The sequence below is a fragment of the Rhinolophus ferrumequinum genome, chromosome 7 (assembly GCF_004115265.2).
Source record: "Rhinolophus ferrumequinum isolate MPI-CBG mRhiFer1 chromosome 7, mRhiFer1_v1.p, whole genome shotgun sequence".
Classification (NCBI taxonomy): Eukaryota; Metazoa; Chordata; class Mammalia; order Chiroptera; family Rhinolophidae; genus Rhinolophus; species Rhinolophus ferrumequinum.
In genome coordinates, this window is record NC_046290.1 from 53,505,216 (window position 1) to 53,524,283 (window position 19,068).

The following is a 19,068-nucleotide window of genomic DNA, read 5'->3' on the forward strand; positions in this document are numbered from 1 at the left end:
TAAATTAAAATGTGCTGAGTCGGGTTGCATCATTGTCTCATGCTTACAAGAGGGGCTAGGAAGACTTGATACCTGATTCTTATTAGAACATTGTACTGTTATAAAAATTCTTCTCTGCTGTACCAACTATCTGTAAAATAGACATTTTCTTTGCCTTTCAAGCCAAAATAGCAGTCTTACTTTTCATCTCTGTTCTGGGTTTAATGTTACTTGAAGTGAAATAAAAATCATGTCCAATTTTCTCACACATTATGTTTCTTCTTATGTGAAGACATTTGCTTTCTTACTTCAAAGCAATAATCTGATTATTGTCCTTTAAAAAATAATGTCTTGGATGGCAAAGGTCATCAGTATTTACATTCTGTTTATTTGGATTCCATCCCTTTGAGAAAAAGGCAAATCCTTTCAGTATGCCAGCAGGAGAAGAGGTGGGCTTATATATAAAAGCAGAAAAAAACTTGTGTTTTTAACAAATCATTTCTTAAAAATCTGGCTCAAACAAAGATTTCTGCTCAATCCCTTAGTTGATTCTACCACACAATAAATCGGATTTGATTGTTTAAGTGACAGGAAACTGGTTTGAAGGGGTTTACATTTTTTAAATTTTGTTTTAAAGAGTTCAGCCTCTAGGAATACCATTTTAGAAATCAGAGCTTAGTTCCTTTTTAGAAGTGCAATCACTCAATTGTCTCTTGTGCCTTATTCTTTTATTGCATAATAGTTTTCTAAATTGTTAACCATTTTACAGCTATTATACAGCTCCATGAAGCAATTTGTTAGTCTTAGTATATAACAGTGAAGAGCTATTTATAAGTATAATACTAATCAAAATAAAATGACCTAACACTTCAATATCCATGTAGAGTTTTATCTACCAAAAAAATGATTATCACTTGGCTTAGTTAATCTCCTATCTTGTGTACTAAATGCACAATACTCACCACTTTCTTCAACTCAATTTTGTACTCATTTACTGTGTTTAAAGATATTCTTAATTAATAAGTAAATCATAGTAGAAAAGATAGATACTAAGCAGTACTGGAAAGCCATTTTTCTAGTAACTACAATTCTTGTTTTTCATATTTTTATATTGATAGGAAAAAAGGAAGCTCTCTATCTTCTGCATCTAAAGCAAAAGTGATTTGTTTTTAAACTTCTAAAACCATAACTCATTATAATATCAGAATCACTGGATTTTTTAAATCAGATTTACAAAGAGAAGCATAAAAACAGTGACATTTTTCACCTTCTTTTACAGAACTTTTTGCAGAAATTTTCTCCTTACCAATGTGATGCACCTTGGTGTAATTTCATCATGTTTCTTGTGCTTGAAGTTTATTGGGGGTCTAGGATTATAGTTTCGCTAGTTTGAATAATTTTCCTCAGTCAGTCCTTCAAATATGTTTATGTTTCACCCTTCTCTCTCTTCTCCTTTGGGAACTCTAATTATATGTATATTTGGTCATTTGAAGTCATCCCATAGATCACTGATTCTCTGTTCTTTTCTATTGTTTAGACTTTTTTGTCTGTTTTTCATTTTTCACCTATTTTTATTGTTATGTCTTCAAGCTTCATAATTTTTTCTACTGTATTGTCTAATAGTGTAATCAGCTATTAATCCCACCCAGTGAATTTTTTAATCAGGCATTATAGTTTTCATCACTATAAGTTAAATTTGGGTTGTTGTTATATTTTTCATGTCTTTACTTGTTCAATCTTATTTCTAGATTCTTCAATGTATGGAATACAATTATAATAATAATTGTTTAAATGTTCTAATATCATTCCATCATCTGTGTCAACTACAGGTCAATGCCAAATGATTGATTTATCTAATTATTTTCTTGCTTCTTTACATACCTTTAGATACTATGATTGAGGCAAGACTCTTTTTAGTACTCTAATGGCCTCTGAATGTGAGGTTCTCCCGTCTAATTTTTGGAAACAGACACTCTTCCTTGTGTTGTGTGAGTTCTGGGTACTGTTCCTCCTAATTCTTTCAGGAGATTCCACCCCTCCCCCCCCCCACCACCTCCAGGTTGGGGTGGGGTACTTTGTTCACACACATGCCCTACCCAGTACTCAGCTGAATGTGCCTCTGCTGACACCTGGAGTTCTCTGTGCAGTTTCATCCTCAGGGGTGCTCTGCCATCTCCAGATACCTTGGTTTGCCATGACTCACAGCTGTCTCATCACCTCATGGGCACACGGGACCCTGACTGGCTTCCCCCTCCTTAGTTGTGGTCTGGAAACTCTCCAGCCTAAAAGCTGGGCAATTCTAGAGCTCAACTGATTTGTTTTCCAGCTCTCAGACATCCCTCTCTACATGATGTTTAATGTTTTAAAAGTTGTTTTATGTATGTTGTCTGGTTTTCTAATTGTTTCAGGTAGAAAGATAAATTAAATCCTTATTACTCCATCAGACATAGATTTTCCAGGGTGGCTTTAAAAACATGAATAATTTTCTGTCGGTCCCTTACTCCAAATCTCCAAGCAGTTTCCCTTCAGACACTTCTTACCAAGGCCCATAAAATTACATGTTCTAGTGTGCATTTACTTGTTAGATCATCCACCATTCCCACCCCACTTTACTTTCAGTGGTTATCTTGCTATTCTTCCAATATGCGAAGCTTGTTGTTGCCTCAGGGAATTTGCTTCCGTAGACCTTTCCACCTGGGACATCTTTTCCCCCCGATTTTCTTATAGCTGACTCCTTCTCTTCATTTAGGTCTCTATTCAAATATCATTTCCTCAGCAGGGCCATCTTATCTAAAGTAGTCCTGTATGCCCCCACCCCCCCACTCTGCTTTATTTTTCTGATGATCCTTTAACTTGACATTATATTCTATAATTAGGTACCTACATGTTTGTTATCTGTTTTCCCTATAAAATAAGGGGAATGACTTTTCTGATTCACTGCTCCATGTCCAGAGCTTACAATATTGCCTGGCCCTGCGTAGGTGCTCATTGCATAACATATGCGTTGCATGTGTGGATGGATGGACATCACCTCACCGTTAAAGGGTAACAAAGGATCTGTACAGGAAGTTAAGTACGAATTCCCATTTCACACTACTCCTGAGCCTCAGATGACAGTAGGTGGCTAGAGAAAGAATGTGTTTTTGTAGAAAATTGCTGTCTCTTTGCTCCTTTAGAATTTAAAGGAAACTCACAGCCCAGCAGGCACAAGATGCCTGTGCTGAAGCTTTGCTCTGAGGACCTCCCACCCCTGATTTTGGTTTCTTTGCTTGTTGTTTCAGTTGTTGTTTCTATTTCCTTTGGTCTGACAAAATTCTCTGCAGGGCTTGAAGGGCAAGTTCCCTACCCCCTGGATAGTTGCAGTCATGGTTCTTTTGTCTTAGGTCCTGTAAGGCTACTACTTCCTTTTCCTCTGTATGGCCAACAGTCCCATTCCTCTGTGGAGCTCGGCACAACTCTGTCACTCTAGAAGGCTTACATGTAAGTGTCCAGCTGCAGAGGACACATCCTCCTGAAACTCCTATGCCATCTCTTAAAGTCCTCTCTCCACTAATTTTCTCAACGATTTCTCTCTACTAGTATGTCACATGGCCCTACAGCTTGGCTGAAGTCACTCTGTCACTTGGATTTGTTACTGAAAGGCCCAGCATCCTCCAAGATACCATGCCATATGCCATGGCTTTAAGGTACAAAATGCGTAAGTTGATATTAGTCCTGATGCAATAGATAGTCTTCACTGAATTTTAAGTATAAAGATACAATTATTTTTTTCTAGATAAAAGCAATTCTGCTAGGAAGCAAATATGTGGATTTTATCTATGTCCCATGTCTACAAATATTTGCACCTGCAAATATTACAGATTCCTTCGTGGAGGGAAGGTTCTAGCACTTCCCACCCCAAACTCTTCAGAATAAACTGAAATAAAGTGACTTACCAAGATATGCACTGATACATGAAATATTTACTCTGATATCCATGCCCTAAAATGTTGCTATGATAGGACAGATGGGAAGGGGAGACATCTGAGTAGAGAATTCTTCAGGCAGAGAGGGAGGGGCTGGATTTACAAGTCAAGATTTCCTAACTTGATAAACTCCTATTTCCATGACAGTGATAGATGATCACATCACTTCAGGAATATTTACGACTGAAGTTTTTCATGAACTGATCTGGGAACATAACTGCCGTATATAATATTTTTTCTATTGGAAAGTGTATCTGAATTACAAATAATCGCCTTATATCTAAGCCTATGGAACACAATCCCTCTGTAATTTGGGAGCCCTCTGTATTCGAGGGACAAAACTACATGATTGCCACTAAGTGCCTCTGGGGTGAAGAAAGACATCCACTGCCATAGAATAAAGTGAATCCCAAGAAGGGAAAGGTCGGTCTTCTTTGGAAACAGAATCTTCTGGTAGAGTGGCAAGTGTAAATTAGGTCAAGGGACCTGACTCATTGTCCCAATCTATCACTCCCAAACTCAGTTTCCTTATCTATCAATTTGTGATATTAGCCTGGATCTGTTTTCTGATTCTCAAAGACTGTAGGATCAGAAGAATAGCTGGACAAAGGCCCTCTTGCTGTTTCCATGTGATCACTGAAACTCGAGTCTTCCCAGTTTCGGAAGTGGGGCTCCCACCCTACAAGGCACCTAAAGCCAGCAGTCTGCAGAGATCATCTTCTGCAACCAGCTCTAGGCAAAACTGAAGAAGCAGCTAATTTTGTTTTCAGTCCTTCTTTGCTGCTCTTATCCTAGAGCTGCTCTTCCTAGTACCCTAAGATTTCCTCTGACTTCGTAGTCTTTCCTTCCTCTGTTAAAACACCCATAGATAGGGTGGCCGGATGGCTCAATTGGTTAGAGAGCGAGCTCTAAACCTGGTTGCCAGAGTTGTAGCTGAGCTGCGCCTCCCACAACTAGATTGAAGGACAACGAATTGGAGCTGATGGGCCCTGGAGAAACACACTGTTCCCTCCCCCCGCCCCCCCAAAAAACATCACCCATAAATAATGGCTTAAATGACTAAAAAGTCTCCACACACTTTTTTCTTTCTGGAGTGCATGCTTTTTACAACAGAGGACAAAGCCTCTTCTTAAATCAAAGGAATGCATCTCTAATTGTTGAATCTCAGGCATTAATGTGTTATTTGGGAAGGAACTCAGCACAAAGGACTATTTCAGTACCTCAAAAATCATGCTATATAAATAACCAATGTATTTGACTAGCCCTTTGAGAGGCAGATAGTATACAGTAATGGTTCTCAACTTTGGCTGTACATTAGAATCTTTGAGTTAAGAAATATCTGATGCCACAGGCCCTGCTCCTAAAGATTCTAACTTAATTGATTCAGAGTAGAACATGGTCCCTGGAATATTTGAAAGCTTTACAAGTAATTCTAATGGGAAACCAGAATTGAAAGCCATTCTTATATAGAAACAAAAGCCCCTGTGCCTTTTCCTCCAGAGATCCCTTCTCTCCGATGCCCACCCCAACTCTAGGCCTCTAGCAGGCCTGACAGTTCACTCCTTTTCACCTCTGCCTCCTGGTACACAGGGCTGAGAGGAACAGTGTGTCTTTACACACATCCCCAGGATGGAGTAGGAATGCTTCCCAACTTGGAAAGGGAGTTTCTCTGAAAGAGAAGGAAGTGTTTCTGGGGCAGCTGATTTGTCTCCTGCGTGGGCCTGAGCAGGCGAGTTTGGGACCACTGGGTAGAATAACATGTTCCTTATTCTCTAAGAATATTTTTCTAGGAGATGGACTCACCAGGGGAATTTTCTGAGCAATTTGATTCAAATTACAATCTATTTCTTCCCCTGTAAGTACCACAAATCAATACTGCAGTTTCTGTTGTGCGTTAGTGAAATTGAGCATTGGTATTAATGTTTTATGTGCTGAGAAATCCGTACGTTTACTCAAAGCCACTTTCAAAAAACTGATCATAGCTGTTTTTGTAAGTTGCTGAGAAAGTCGTGCACACCTGACAGGCATTTGAATGAATCAGATACAATTAAGACTCCTGACTCGATAACACTTGATTAATTATCTTTTCCCGAAGAGAAATGGATTCACTTGGGCTGGTCTCTTAATGGTTCTCAATTCTAAATACATGAATAATCCAGAGAGCTTTTTATAAAAACAAAAAATTCTGATATCTGTACCATACTAGGGGAAGGAGGGGAGGAATCTCTGAGGATGGGGCACAGAAATGGTACTTCTGAACCATGGCCCAGGCCAGGAGATTTTAATGTGGAGCCAGGGGTAAAAATTGCTAGTCCTTCACAGAGCTTAACAGGTTATGTTGGGAACAAGTCTAACACTTCAGCAAGTTCACCTAAACCCTGTCTACACACAGTAGTGGCACGTTTTGTTTTGTTTTGTCTTGTAAATCCCATTAGCACTAAATTTTGAGGAACACTGGTGACCAGAAGCAGATGAACCAAACCTTTGGGAACCATGTATATTTTTTCTGTATTTGGGGAGCTGTTTTATATTTAATGTTACCAACATTTTTGCTTTTCCGCCCAAGTCATTATGGAACTTAGCAAGAAAGAAGCTGGCTCACTGTGAGGACAGGTCATTTCTTTATACAAGAATCCTAAAGTGACACAAAAATCTCCTCTCCCATGGTCAGCAGAAAGGAGGGACTTCATGCATGACTTGACATTAGAAATAGCAGAGGAAAATTTCTGATATCAGAGATTATTTCTGGGAGTAAGTTTTTCCCCATTAGGAAAAACACACATGAGTTTTCCTTGCCTCTGGCATTGAGAAGAACCCTTTAAGTTTCTATACTAAAACTTTGGGCAATAAGATCTGAAAGTTCTTTTTACCAGCCTCACTGTAAATGTCCTGTACTCTCTCTCTCTCTCTTCTTTTTTTTTCCCTGTACTCTCAACTGAGGATTTTCCTGGGGGTGAAGAGAACGTAATCTAGTCACTCCTTATTCCACTGAGGCAATATGTCGAGGACTACCATAGGCTTTATTGAATGTGCTGTGCAAAGAAACAAATCAAATGTAATTTTCAGGTCTCTGTGGACATCTAAAAATGACATTTAGCAACCAATTCTAGGTGGAATCTCATTCTGTAAAAAAGAAAAAAGTATACTACATATGTGTGTATATGTATATATATGCCATTTTTGACAAAGAACAAGGAAAACATCGTTAAGAATTATGCTTAAAATGTTAAGAGAATTTTATTAATTGGAAAGGAAGGAAGTTGGAAGAGACAGAATGATAAAAGAAAGGAAAAGAGAGGGAAAAGGGAGAAAGGAAGTCTCAGACTTCGAGAAATTCTATGTAGACTTTCAAATCCTATGAGGGTAGTGTGGACACTATAATGTAGGAGAATAAAGCTGGTCTGGGGAGATCTGTTCTGTCCCTAATCACCTGTATGACCCTGAGGCCTTTCTTCACCTCTCAGAGCCTCGCCTTCTTACAAAGGACAACATTTCCTTTGAGTTCTGAGATTTTCCAGTTAGAGGAATGAGGAAAAAAAGAGTTACCTGAAGGCAAAAGAGGAAGTTTGCTGCAGAAAGTTAGAAAAATGCTAGTCAAATTCCAAACAAGTAAAGGCAATAGTACATACTTAGGAAAAGATGCATTTGCACTTTCCCCAATATTGCGGTACTTTAGCTTTGTTTAAACAGAAGAGCTCTGCTTTGGGCAGCTGTACTGCTAATCAGCAACCCCAGAACCCCAAGAAAGGAGTGTTTGAGAGATATGGGAAAGAAATTGCAGGGGCATAGTCCAGCTTTCTGACCCTGAAAAGCAATTCTCCTGTGTCCTCTGGCAATTTTTAGGAATCTGTTTGTAATCGAAGGCCACAGCATTCTATTTTGAGGAAGGTGGGCACATAGGCCTTTCCTTCCTCCTTCAACATCAGACCTTCTAGGTGAGGTTCTAGAATACTCAGGATTTTTGTCAATATTAGCAGGATGGCTATACAATCTAATCGGTATTGAAAACCTGCTGTACTGATTAGCTCTGTTGTGCTGAGGAGAAATGACATACAGACCTGGGCACATCCTGCCCCACACTGAGGAGAAAGTGTTATTGGAGCTGAAGTACTAAGCTTTCACTCTTTAGCAAGGATGAAAAACTGCATGCAACCCAGTCTTTCCATTTGAGATTCAGAAGGCTTTCGCAGTAATTAACAGGAGAGCCACTTGACTTTATCGAGATCCATCCTCTCGGGAATTTGGGAAGCAGCCCACAAAAAACTGGAGCTTTCTACCCAAGGCAGGGATTACATCCTGATCCTCAGGAGAGACCCTCCCATTTGTCCTTTGAAGTGGCTACTTCTCTGCAGGTGTCAAGTAGCTCCCTTCCTGGGGCTGGCTTTCAGATTTGGAGCTTTGGGCTAAGTACTCTCAGTGACCATTTTCCACGGGTCTTTGGGAAATTTACATGGTAAGCTCTTAAAAGCATTACAGAGATCAGAAACAGTTCTTTAAGTAAAATCCAAGAAGGCAGCCCAGCACTATTATTCCTCATTTCAGTTTTCCTTAAAGGTGGTGCTAGCCCAGGTAAGGCCTTTTCATCAGCTCCCTCCCCACTCAGTCATTTAGTGTCTTGCTGCCCATTCCCAGCCAAGGACGTGGGTCTTAAGGGCAGTGTTTTCCAGACTTCATCTTTCTTGTTTAAATATCCTGTGCCACGATTTACTCCACTAAAGAGGAGGCAGTCGGAGGTGTGTCCCCTTCCTTTAGCTGTCTGGAGTGACTTCCCTAGCTCAGCAGGGGCCTCTGGGACCAGCATGTCCTCCAGTGCCAGCCCAAGCAGCTTACTTTTCCTGTGTCACTTATTTCTCCTCTGCAGCTGTGCCAACCAACTCTCAGTCAGGAAAGTGGAGTGAGAGCCCTGTTTGCTTCTCTCCATGTTTGGGATATGAGTATTTCCCATACTTGGGGACGATGCCCATTCGTACTTTGGCAGGCACCATAGGACAAGGACCCATGAAAGGCCACTCCAGGACGGAGTCCTCTGCTTCTTCCCCTGGCTATCACTATTGAAGTTACTGTTGTTGGTTGTACCCCTTTGTTTACTTGTTTCTTTCAAATTTTTTTTTAATTAAAGTTTATTGGGCTGATAATTGTTAGTTAAGTTACATAAATTTCAGGTATAAAATTCTGTATTACATCCTCTATAATCCTATTGTGTGTTCACCACACACAGTCAGTTCTCCTTCCATCACCACATATTTGATCCCCTTTACCCTCATCTACCACCCCCCACCCCCCTTACCCTCTGGTAACCACTAAACTATTGTCTGTGTCTATGAGATTTTGTGTCTCATTTGCTTGCCTTGTTCTTTTGTTGTTTTTGGTTTATATACCACATATCAGTGAAATCATGTGGTTGTCTACTTGTTCCGTGTGACTCATTTTGCTTAGCATTATAATCTCAGGATCCATCCATGTTGTAACAAATAGTCCTATTTCATCTTTTCTTACTGCCAAATAGTATTCCATTGTGTGTATTCCATTGTGTGTGTGTATCACAATTTCTCTATCCATTCATCATTCGAAGGACATTTTGGTTGTTTCCATGTCTTGGCCACCGTAAATAAAGCTGCAATGAACACTGAACACTGGAGCACACGCATCTTTATGGATAAATGTTTTCAGATTTTTTGGGTACATACCCAGGAGAGGGATTGCTGGGTCATATGGTAATTCTATTCTTGAGGAACCTCCACACTGACTTCCATAGCTGCTGCACCAAACTGCATTACCACCAACAGCATGTGAGGGTTCCTTTTTCTCCACAGCCTCTCCAACACTTGTTAGTATTTGTCTTGTTGATGATAGTCAATCTAACCAGGGTGAGGTGATAGCTCATTCTGGTTTTTATTTGCATTTCTCTGATGATTAGTCATGTCGAGCATTTTTTCATATGTCTATTTGCCATTTGTACGTGTTCTTTGGAGAGATGTCTCTTCAGGTCCTCTGCCCATTTTTCAATTGGGTTGTTTGTTTTTTTGTTGTTGAGTTGTATGAGTTCCTTGTATATTTTGGATATTAGCCCCTTATCAGAGGCACTGTCTGCAAAAATCCTCTTCCATTCAGTTGGTTGCCTCTTTATTTTGTCGATGGTTTCTTTTGCTGTGCAGAAGCTTTTAAGTTTGGTATAGTCCCATTCATTTATTTTAACTTTTATTTCCCTTGCCTTTGGAGTCAAATTCATAAAATGTTCTTTGAACCCAAGGTCCATAAGTTTAAATACCTATGTTTTCTTCTATGCAGTTTATTGTTTCCAGTCTTATGTTTAGGTCTTTGATCCATTTTGAGTTAATTTTGGTACATGGTGACAGACAGCAGTCCAGTTTCATTCTTTTGCACGTGGCTTTCCAATTCTGCCAGCACCATTTATTGAAGAGGCTGTCTTTTCTCCATTGTATGTTTTTTGCTCCTTTGTCAAAAATTGTCTGTCCACATTTATGTGGTTTTATTTCTGTGTTCTCAATTCTATTCCATTGGTCTATGTGACTGTTTTTCTGCCAATCCCACGCTGTATTGATTATCGTTGCCCTGTAGTACAAGCTAAAGTCAGGGAGTGTGATACCTCCAGCATTGTTCTTTTTTCTTAGGATTGCTTTGGCTACTTGGGGTCTTCTGTGGTTCCAAACAAATCTGGTGATTTTTTGATTCTATTTCTTTAAAAAATGCCATTGGGATTTTTGATGGGGATTGCATGAAACCTGTACATTGCTTTGGGTAATACAGCCATTTTAACTATGTTGATTCTTCTAATCCATGAGCACAGAATGTCTCTCCATTTCTTTGTGTCTTCTTCAATTTCTTTTAAAAATGTCTTATAGTTTTCAGCATATATGTCTTTCACATCCTTGGTTAAGTTTATTCCTAGGTTTTTTGTTTTTTTTTTTTTTTTTTGCTGCAATTGCAAAAAGAATTGTTTGTTTTATTTCTTTTTCTGAGATTTCATTGTTAGTATATAGGAATGCGATGGACTTTTGTACATTGATTTTGTAGCCGGCAACTTTACTGTATTCATTGATTGTTTCTAATAGCTTTTCGGTGGAGAGGTTAGGGTTTCTATATATAGCATCATGTCATCTGCAAAGAGTGACAATTTAACTTCTTCATTCCCAATTTAATGCCTTTTATTTCTTTCTCTTGCCTGACTACTCTGGAGAGGACTTCCAACACTATGTTGAAAAGCAGAGGTGATAGAGGACAGCCCTGTCGTGTTCCTGAACGTTGAGCAAAGGGTTTCCGTTTTTCACCGTTAATGATGAGATTAGCTGAGAGTTTGTCATATATGGCCTTCATTATGTTAAGGTATTTTCCTTCTATACCGATTTTATTAAGTGTTTTAATCATAAATGCATGTTGCATCTTGTCAAATGCTTTTTCTCCATCAATTGATGTAATCATGTGATTTTTGTTCTTTATTTTGTTTATGTGATGTATCACATTGATGGGTTTGTGGATGTTGAACCATCCTTGTGCCCCTGGGATAAACCCCAGTTGGTCGTGATGAATATTCTTTTTAATGTATTGTTGCATTTGATTTGCTAGAATTTTGTTTAGGATTTTTGCATCTGTATCCATCAGAGATATTGGTCTGTAGTTTTCATTTTTTGTGTTATCTTTACCAAGTTTTGGTATCAGGGTAATGTTGGCCTCATAAAATGAGTTAGGAAGTACTGTCCCTTCTTCAATTTTTTGGAAGAGTTTGAGCAGGACAGGTATTAGATACTCTTTGAAGGGAAGCCATCTGGTCCCGGACTTTTGCTTTTGGGAAGGTTTTGGATGACTGATTCAATTTCCTTACTGGTGATGGGTCTATTTAGATTTTCCAGTTCTTCGTGATTCAGCCTAGGAAGGCTATATGTTTCTAAGAACTTGTCCATTTCTTCTAGGTTATTGAATTTGGTGGCATACAGTATTGTTCGATGATCCTTTGTATTTCTGTGGCATCTGCAACAACCTCCCCTCTTTCATTTCTGATTTTGTTTATTAGTGTCTTTTCTCTTTTCATCTTAGTGAGTCTAGCCAAGGGATTGTCAATTTTGTTAATCTTTTCAAAGAACCAGCTCTTTGTCACATTGATTTTTTCTATTGTTTTTTTGTTCTCTATTTCATTTAGTTCTGCTCTGATTTTTATTATTTCCTTTCTTCTGCTGACCTTGGGTTTCATTTGTTCTTCTTTTTCTAGTTCTTTAAGGTGTAATGTGAGGTATTTATTTGGGATTTTCTTGTTTTTTGAGATAAGCCTGTAATGATATAAATTTACCTCTTAAAACTGCTGTCGCTGCATCCCAAAAATTTTGGTAGGATATATTTTCACTCTCATTTGTTTCTATGTGTCTTGATCTCTCCTATTTCTTCTTTGACCCTGTCATTCTTTAAAAGCATGTTGTTTAATCTCCACATATTTGTGGTTTTTCCTGCTTTCTTTTTGCAGTTGATATCCAATTTCAAAGCCTTGTGATCAGAGAATATGCTTGGTATGATTACAATCTTCTTAAATTTGTTGAGGCTAGTTTTATGTCCCATATATGATCTATCCTTGAGAATGTTCCATGTACACTAGAAAAAAATGTATAGTCTGATGTTTTAGGATGAAGTGCTCTATAAATGTCAGTTATGTCCATTTCATCTAATGTGTCATTTAGGGCTGCTATTTCTTTATTTATTTTCTGTTTGGATGACCTATCCATAAATGTCAATGATGTATTTAGGTCGCCTAGTGTAACTGTGTTTTGGTCAATTTCTCCCTTTAGTTCTGTTAGTAGTTGCTTGGTATATTTCAGTGCACCCTAATTGGGGGCATAAATACTGATGACTGTTATGTCTTCTTGTTGTATAGTCCCCTTTACCATTATGAAATGTCCATCTTTGTCTCTTGTTACCTTTTTCACCCTGAAGTCTGTTTCATCTGATATCAGTATAGCTACACCTGATTTTCTCTGGATACCATTTGCTTGGAGTGTCAATTTTCACCCTTTTACTTTGATCCTATATTTGTCCTTGTAGCTGAGATGTGTCTCTTGGAGACAGCATATGGTTAGGTTTAGTTTTTTGATCCAATCTGCTACTCTGTGCCTTTCAATTGGTGAGTTCAGTCCATTTACATTTAGGATGATTATTGATATGTGAGGATTTCCTCTCATTCTATCTTTAGTTTTCTGGTAAGACTGTGTCTCCATCGTTTTTTTGCCTTTTTGTTGTTGTCTGTTATTTCTGTGTGGTGGTATTCTATGATTTTTCCCTCTGTTTCTTCTTTTATTACAGTGTATATTTCAGTTCTGGATTTTTTTTCAGTGGTTGCCATTAAGTTTATGTAAAAGAAAGTTTTGATATTTAGAGTATTTTCTTCATCGTGCTTACTTTCTCTATTCCCATATTCTGGTTCAGGCCTTCATTCCCCCTTTTATGTTTTGGTTGCCACAAACTATCCCTGTTGATGGTGGTCGAATAGCCTCCTTTAGTATTTCTTGCGGTGCAGGTCGTGTGCTAGAAAATTCCCTCAGCTTCTGTATGTCTGGAAAGGTCTTTATTCCTCTTTCATATCTAAAGGATATCTTTGCTGGATATATTATTCTTGGCTCATCATTTCTCTCTTTCAGTAGTTTGAATATTTGGTTCCACTCCCTCCTGGCTTGTAGAATTTCTGCTGAAAAATCTGATGATGTTCTAATGGGCTTTCCTTTGTAGGTTACCATCTTCTTTACCCTGGCCGCCTTGAGGATTCTTTCTTTGTCGTTGATTTTTGACAGCTTCAATACAATATGCCTTGGAGAAGGCCTGTTTCGGTTGAGGTAATTAGGTGTTCTATTTGCTTCTTGGATTCTAGTATCCAGTTCTTTCCACAAGTTTGGGAAGTTCTCATCGACTATTTATTTGAGTATACTCTCTGTTCCCGTCTGTCTTTCTTCTTCTGGTATGCCCATTATTCTTATATTGCTCTTTCTGACGGAGTCAGAAAGTTCTTGTAGAGTTCTTTCTTTCTTTTAAGTCTCAAGTCTCTTTCTTCTTCTTCCATCCGTGTCATTTCCAGATTTCTATCTTTGATGTCACTGTTTCTTTCTTCCGTCCGGTCAACTCTACTACCTAAGCTGGCTATTTCATTCTTCATTTCTTTTATTGAGTTCTTAATCTCCAGAAATTCTATTTGGTTCTTTTTTAAAATTTCAATCTCTTTGGTAAAATGTTAATTTTGTTCTTTGATTGCGTTTCTGAGTTCATTAAACTGCAGGTTCTGCAGCAGGTTGATAGAAAGAGGTCTTTCTTTTGTTTTCCAGTAGGTGTTGCTAGAACGTTTTATTTTCTCTCTGAATGCAGCCTTTTATTCTCTCTCACACTGTAGTGTTATGTTTTCTCTACACTATTCCGGCTTCTCACACAATGGGGGGATTCCCTGGAAGGTGGGCTTCTCCTCTGTGAAAAGTTCACCTGGGTCATAGGGCGCCATCTCCGTGGGGGGATGTGGAGAGCTTCTCAGGTTCCAAAGCTCTTCCTGTCCCAGATTTGGAGCCTGTGTGCTTCAGCAGCTCTGTTTACTCCTGCAGGGATCCACCCAGATAGGTGGAGATAGGGGCAGGGTGGGTTGTGAGAGGTGGCCAGAGCAATGGCGGTGACCATCACCACAGCCAGTCCTGCTTACACAGCTCCCTCCCCTTTGCTGGACCTAGCTGGGCTGTGAGTCTGTGTCTGCGGACCACAGTTCTCAGAACAGCAAATATTCTGTTCTTTTGATCTGACACTGCTACTGTTCCGCTTCTAGCACTGGGCATTTGGGGGTGGGGCGAGCTTGGGAGGGTAAGGAGGAGGCGGCTAGTCTCAGTGCCTAAAACTTCCTTCTCTGCTCGACAGTGAGGGCTTAAACCACCGTTTTCAGCCTTCTTCCCTCAGTCTTTGCTACAAGGTCTCTGCCGTGAGCATTGGGTTCAGCCGTGTTATATGCTGTCCCCTCAGCCCTGTGGGCCATAAACAGAGCCCTAGCAGTCCGGGTTCTTCCCTCTCCTGCAGCTGCGGTAGTTCCGGAATGCAGCGAGCTCAGAGCACTGAGCTAGGTCTGCGTCCTGTGCCCACGCAGCTCCATCACCACACTTCTCCCTTCCCTCCTCCCCGGCTCACGCAGTTTGCCCACCTTTAGGTGAATTCAGTAGTGGGCCTCTTCGTCTTGCCTGTCTGCTGCGCAGGGAGTCCTTTGTGGAGTTATAGTTGTTCAATTTGTTGTAATTTCCAGGGAAGATTTCCAGAGGCTCACCTCAAGCCGCCATCTTTATGACATCACTACGCTGTTCTTAATGTATGAAGAAAATGGTTTCTCGTTGACCGCTTTATCTTCTCCCCTTGATGTGCTTACAGAGCGCTTCTGCACTGAATTCTTTGCTTTCTCAACCCTAATCACAGAATCACTTGGTGCTATAATGGCTGAATATGCATCCATCCACAGCTCACTCAGAGCCCCAAAAGTTTGTTTCCAGGGATAATTCTGGAAACAAACAGCCTGCAAAGGCACCAGGTTGCTCTGGACTACATCCTACCTTGTATTTTTCTCTGCCTGTCTCCACTTGACCTTCAGAGATCGTATCCATGCCAAACCAGTTAAAAAGTTCTGGCACACAGAGGCATACACGGCCCACAATCATGTGCCACAGCAATATTTGACAGGCGAACCATCACACTTTACTTTGGGAATTCAGGAGCATAAACACTTTTCAAATGAAGTTTCTGTTGATAACACTATCATCCTGTATTTGGGTGTGTTTTACTTATTCTTATCCTGGATTATCAACCATTTCTGAGTATAATCATCAGTTCTACCTGCTCATCTTCTCCTGTATTGCTCTGAAATTTCTAGAGGCAGGCTTTATTCTTGAGAAATTAAACAAACATTATCTGGCCAAACAGATACTCATGTTAGCAGCTTGGCACAGTCCTGCTGGTCTAGCAGCACTCAGGGGGATAAAGTGTTAGTGGATGGTTTTTACTTTATTTTCATATTTTTTAGTATCCCGGTTTGAAGGTAGCAAGGAAATTTAACCAAAATCTTCCTGCAGCAGCTTACAAGTCTCATTGCCTGTGCTCCAGTGTCCTTGTGACATTCGGAGACTCTTCTGTTTAATTACAAGCAGATGTGAAGATCGAAATATCATGGTTGATAAAGTAAGTAATGTGGCAAATCATTCAGAGAATTATAGCTCATTTTCTAAGACAAGACAAAGACAGAAAAATCACCCTGAGAGGAAGCCCTTTTTATTTTGCGTTGGAAATGTTCACCATGGATATATTTCTTACTCAGTGTGTTGGGGTGACCTTGTTCTAATGCTCTCTCTTTGTGATGATTCTTTAGCAATATACCAGAAATAGGAAACCAACACCAGGTTCCAGTGGGAGTTGGATGTCAAATCCACAAAGCTGAACTTCAAAGTGTTTTAACAGATTAAAAAATAAAAGACCACAGAAACCACATGGACCACAGAAGGGAAAGAAGCTTGTTTACAAGGTCATTTCAAAATGTAGTCAAGTGAATGACCTGTATCTGGTATAGAGCTGTGCCAAAAACAGCCAAGAATATTCCTATCAGTAAGACTAGGGTAGATTTACTGTTTAAACTAAACACATAGTTAAAAACGCCTCTATCAAAATCTTTCAAGCCATGCATCATACGTATGTATATATGTATAGGTGAGTGAGTGTATGTGGATGAGTGTGTACATGGGTGTGGTACGTGTGTGAGGGTGAAGTTATGTGGATGAGTATATATATATATATATGTGTGTGTGTGTGTGTGTGTGTGTGTGTGTGTGTGTGCACATGTCGGTGAGAGGAATCGAGTGTCTGTATGTGTGCAGATGTGTATGTATATGTGGGTGAGGTCTATCTTACTACTTATTGGTACTTTCTGAGCTTTGATCTATTTATCACTGCAATCTTTAAACACAGTATTTCCTTTTGTTGTTTTCATGCCTGCTTCAAACTTGCAGATTCTCAACACACTGATTTCTTCCTCTATTGTCAATTCTGTCCCTTCCTCCAATACGTCCTACCAAAATTTTTGGGATGCAGCGACAGCAGTTTTAAGAGGTAAATTTATATCATTACAGGCCTATCTCAAAAAACAAGAAAATCCCAAATAAATACCTCACATTACACCTTAAAGAACTAGAAAAAGAAGAACAAATGAAACCCAAGGTCAGCAGAAGAAAGGAAATAATAAAAATCAGAGCAGAACTAAATGAAATAGAGAACAAAAAAACAATAGAAAAAATCAATGTGACAAAGAGCTGGTTCTTTGAAAAGATTAACAAAATTGACAATCCCTTGGCTAGACTCACTAAGATGAAAAGAGAAAAGACACTAATAAACAAAATCAGAAATGAAAGAGGGGAGGTTGTTGCAGATGCCACAGAAATACAAAGGATCATCGAACAATACTGTATGCCACCAAATTCAATAACCTAGAAGAAATGGACAAGTTCTTAGAAACATATAGCCTTCCTAGGCTGAATCACGAAGAACTGGAAAATCTAAATAGACCCATCACCAGTAAGGAAATTGAATCAGTCATCCAAAACCTTCCCAAAAGCAAAAGTCCGGGACCAGATGGCTTCCCTTCAAAGAGTATCTAATACCTGTCCTGCTCAAACTCTTCCAAAAAATTGAAGAAGGGACAGTACTTCCTAACTCATTTTATGAGGCCAACATTACCCTGATACCAAAACTTGGTAAAGATAACACAAAAAATGAAAACTACAGACCAATATCTCTGATGGATACAGATGCAAAAATCCTAAACAAAATTCTAGCAAATCAAATGCAACAATACATTAAAAAGAATATTCATCACGACCAACTGGGGTTTATCCCAGGGGCACAAGGATGGTTCAACATCCACAAACCCATCAATGTGATACATCACATAAACAAAATAAAGAACAAAAATCACATGATTACATCAATTGATGGAGAAAAAGCATTTGACAAGATGCAACATGCATTTATGATTAAAACACTTAATAAAATCGGTATAGAAGGAAAATACCTTAACATAATGAAGGCCATATATGACAAACTCTCAGCCAATCTCATCATTAACGGTGAAAAACGGAAACCCTTTGCTCAACGTTCAGGAACACGACAGGGCTGTCCTCTATCACCTCTGCTTTTCAACATAGTGTTGGAAGTCCTCTCCAGAGTAGTCAGGCAAGAGAAAGAAATAAAAGGCATTAAATTGGGAATGAAGAAGTTAAATTGTCACTCTTTGCAGATGACATGATGCTATATATAGAAACCCTAACCTCTCCACCGAAAAGCTATTAGAAACAATCAATGAATACAGTAAAGTTGCCGGCTACAAAATCAATGTACAAAAGTCCATCGCATTCCTATATACTAACAATGAAATCTCAGAAAAAGAAATAAAACAAACAATTCTTTTTGCAATTGCAGCAAAAAAAAAAAAAAAACAAAAAACCTAGGAATAAACTTAACCAAGGATGTGAAAGACATATATGCTGAAAACTATAAGACATTTTTAAAAGAAATTGAAGAAGACACAAAGAAATGGAGAGACATTCTGTGCTCATGGATTAGAAGAATCAACATAGTTAAAATGGCTGTATTACCCAAAGCAATGTACAGGTTTCATGCAATCCCCATCAAAAATCCCAATGGCATTTTTTAAAGAAATAGAATCAAAAAATCACCAGATTTGTTTGGAACCACAGAAGACCCCAAGTAGCCAAAGCAATCCTAAGAAAAAAGAACAATGCTGGAGGTATCACACTCCCTGACTTTAGCTTGTACTACAGGGCAACGATAATCAATACAGCGTGGGATTGGCAGAAAAACAGTCACATAGACCAATGGAATAGAATTGAGAACACAGAAATAAAACCACATAAATGTGGACAGACAATTTTTGACAAAGGAGCAAAAAACATACAATGGAGAAAAGACAGCCTCTTCAATAAATGGTGCTGGCAGAATTGGAAAGCCACGTGCAAAAGAATGAAACTGGACTGCTGTCTGTCACCATGTACCAAAATTAACTCAAAATGGATCAAAGACCTAAACATAAGACTGGAAACAATAAACTGCATAG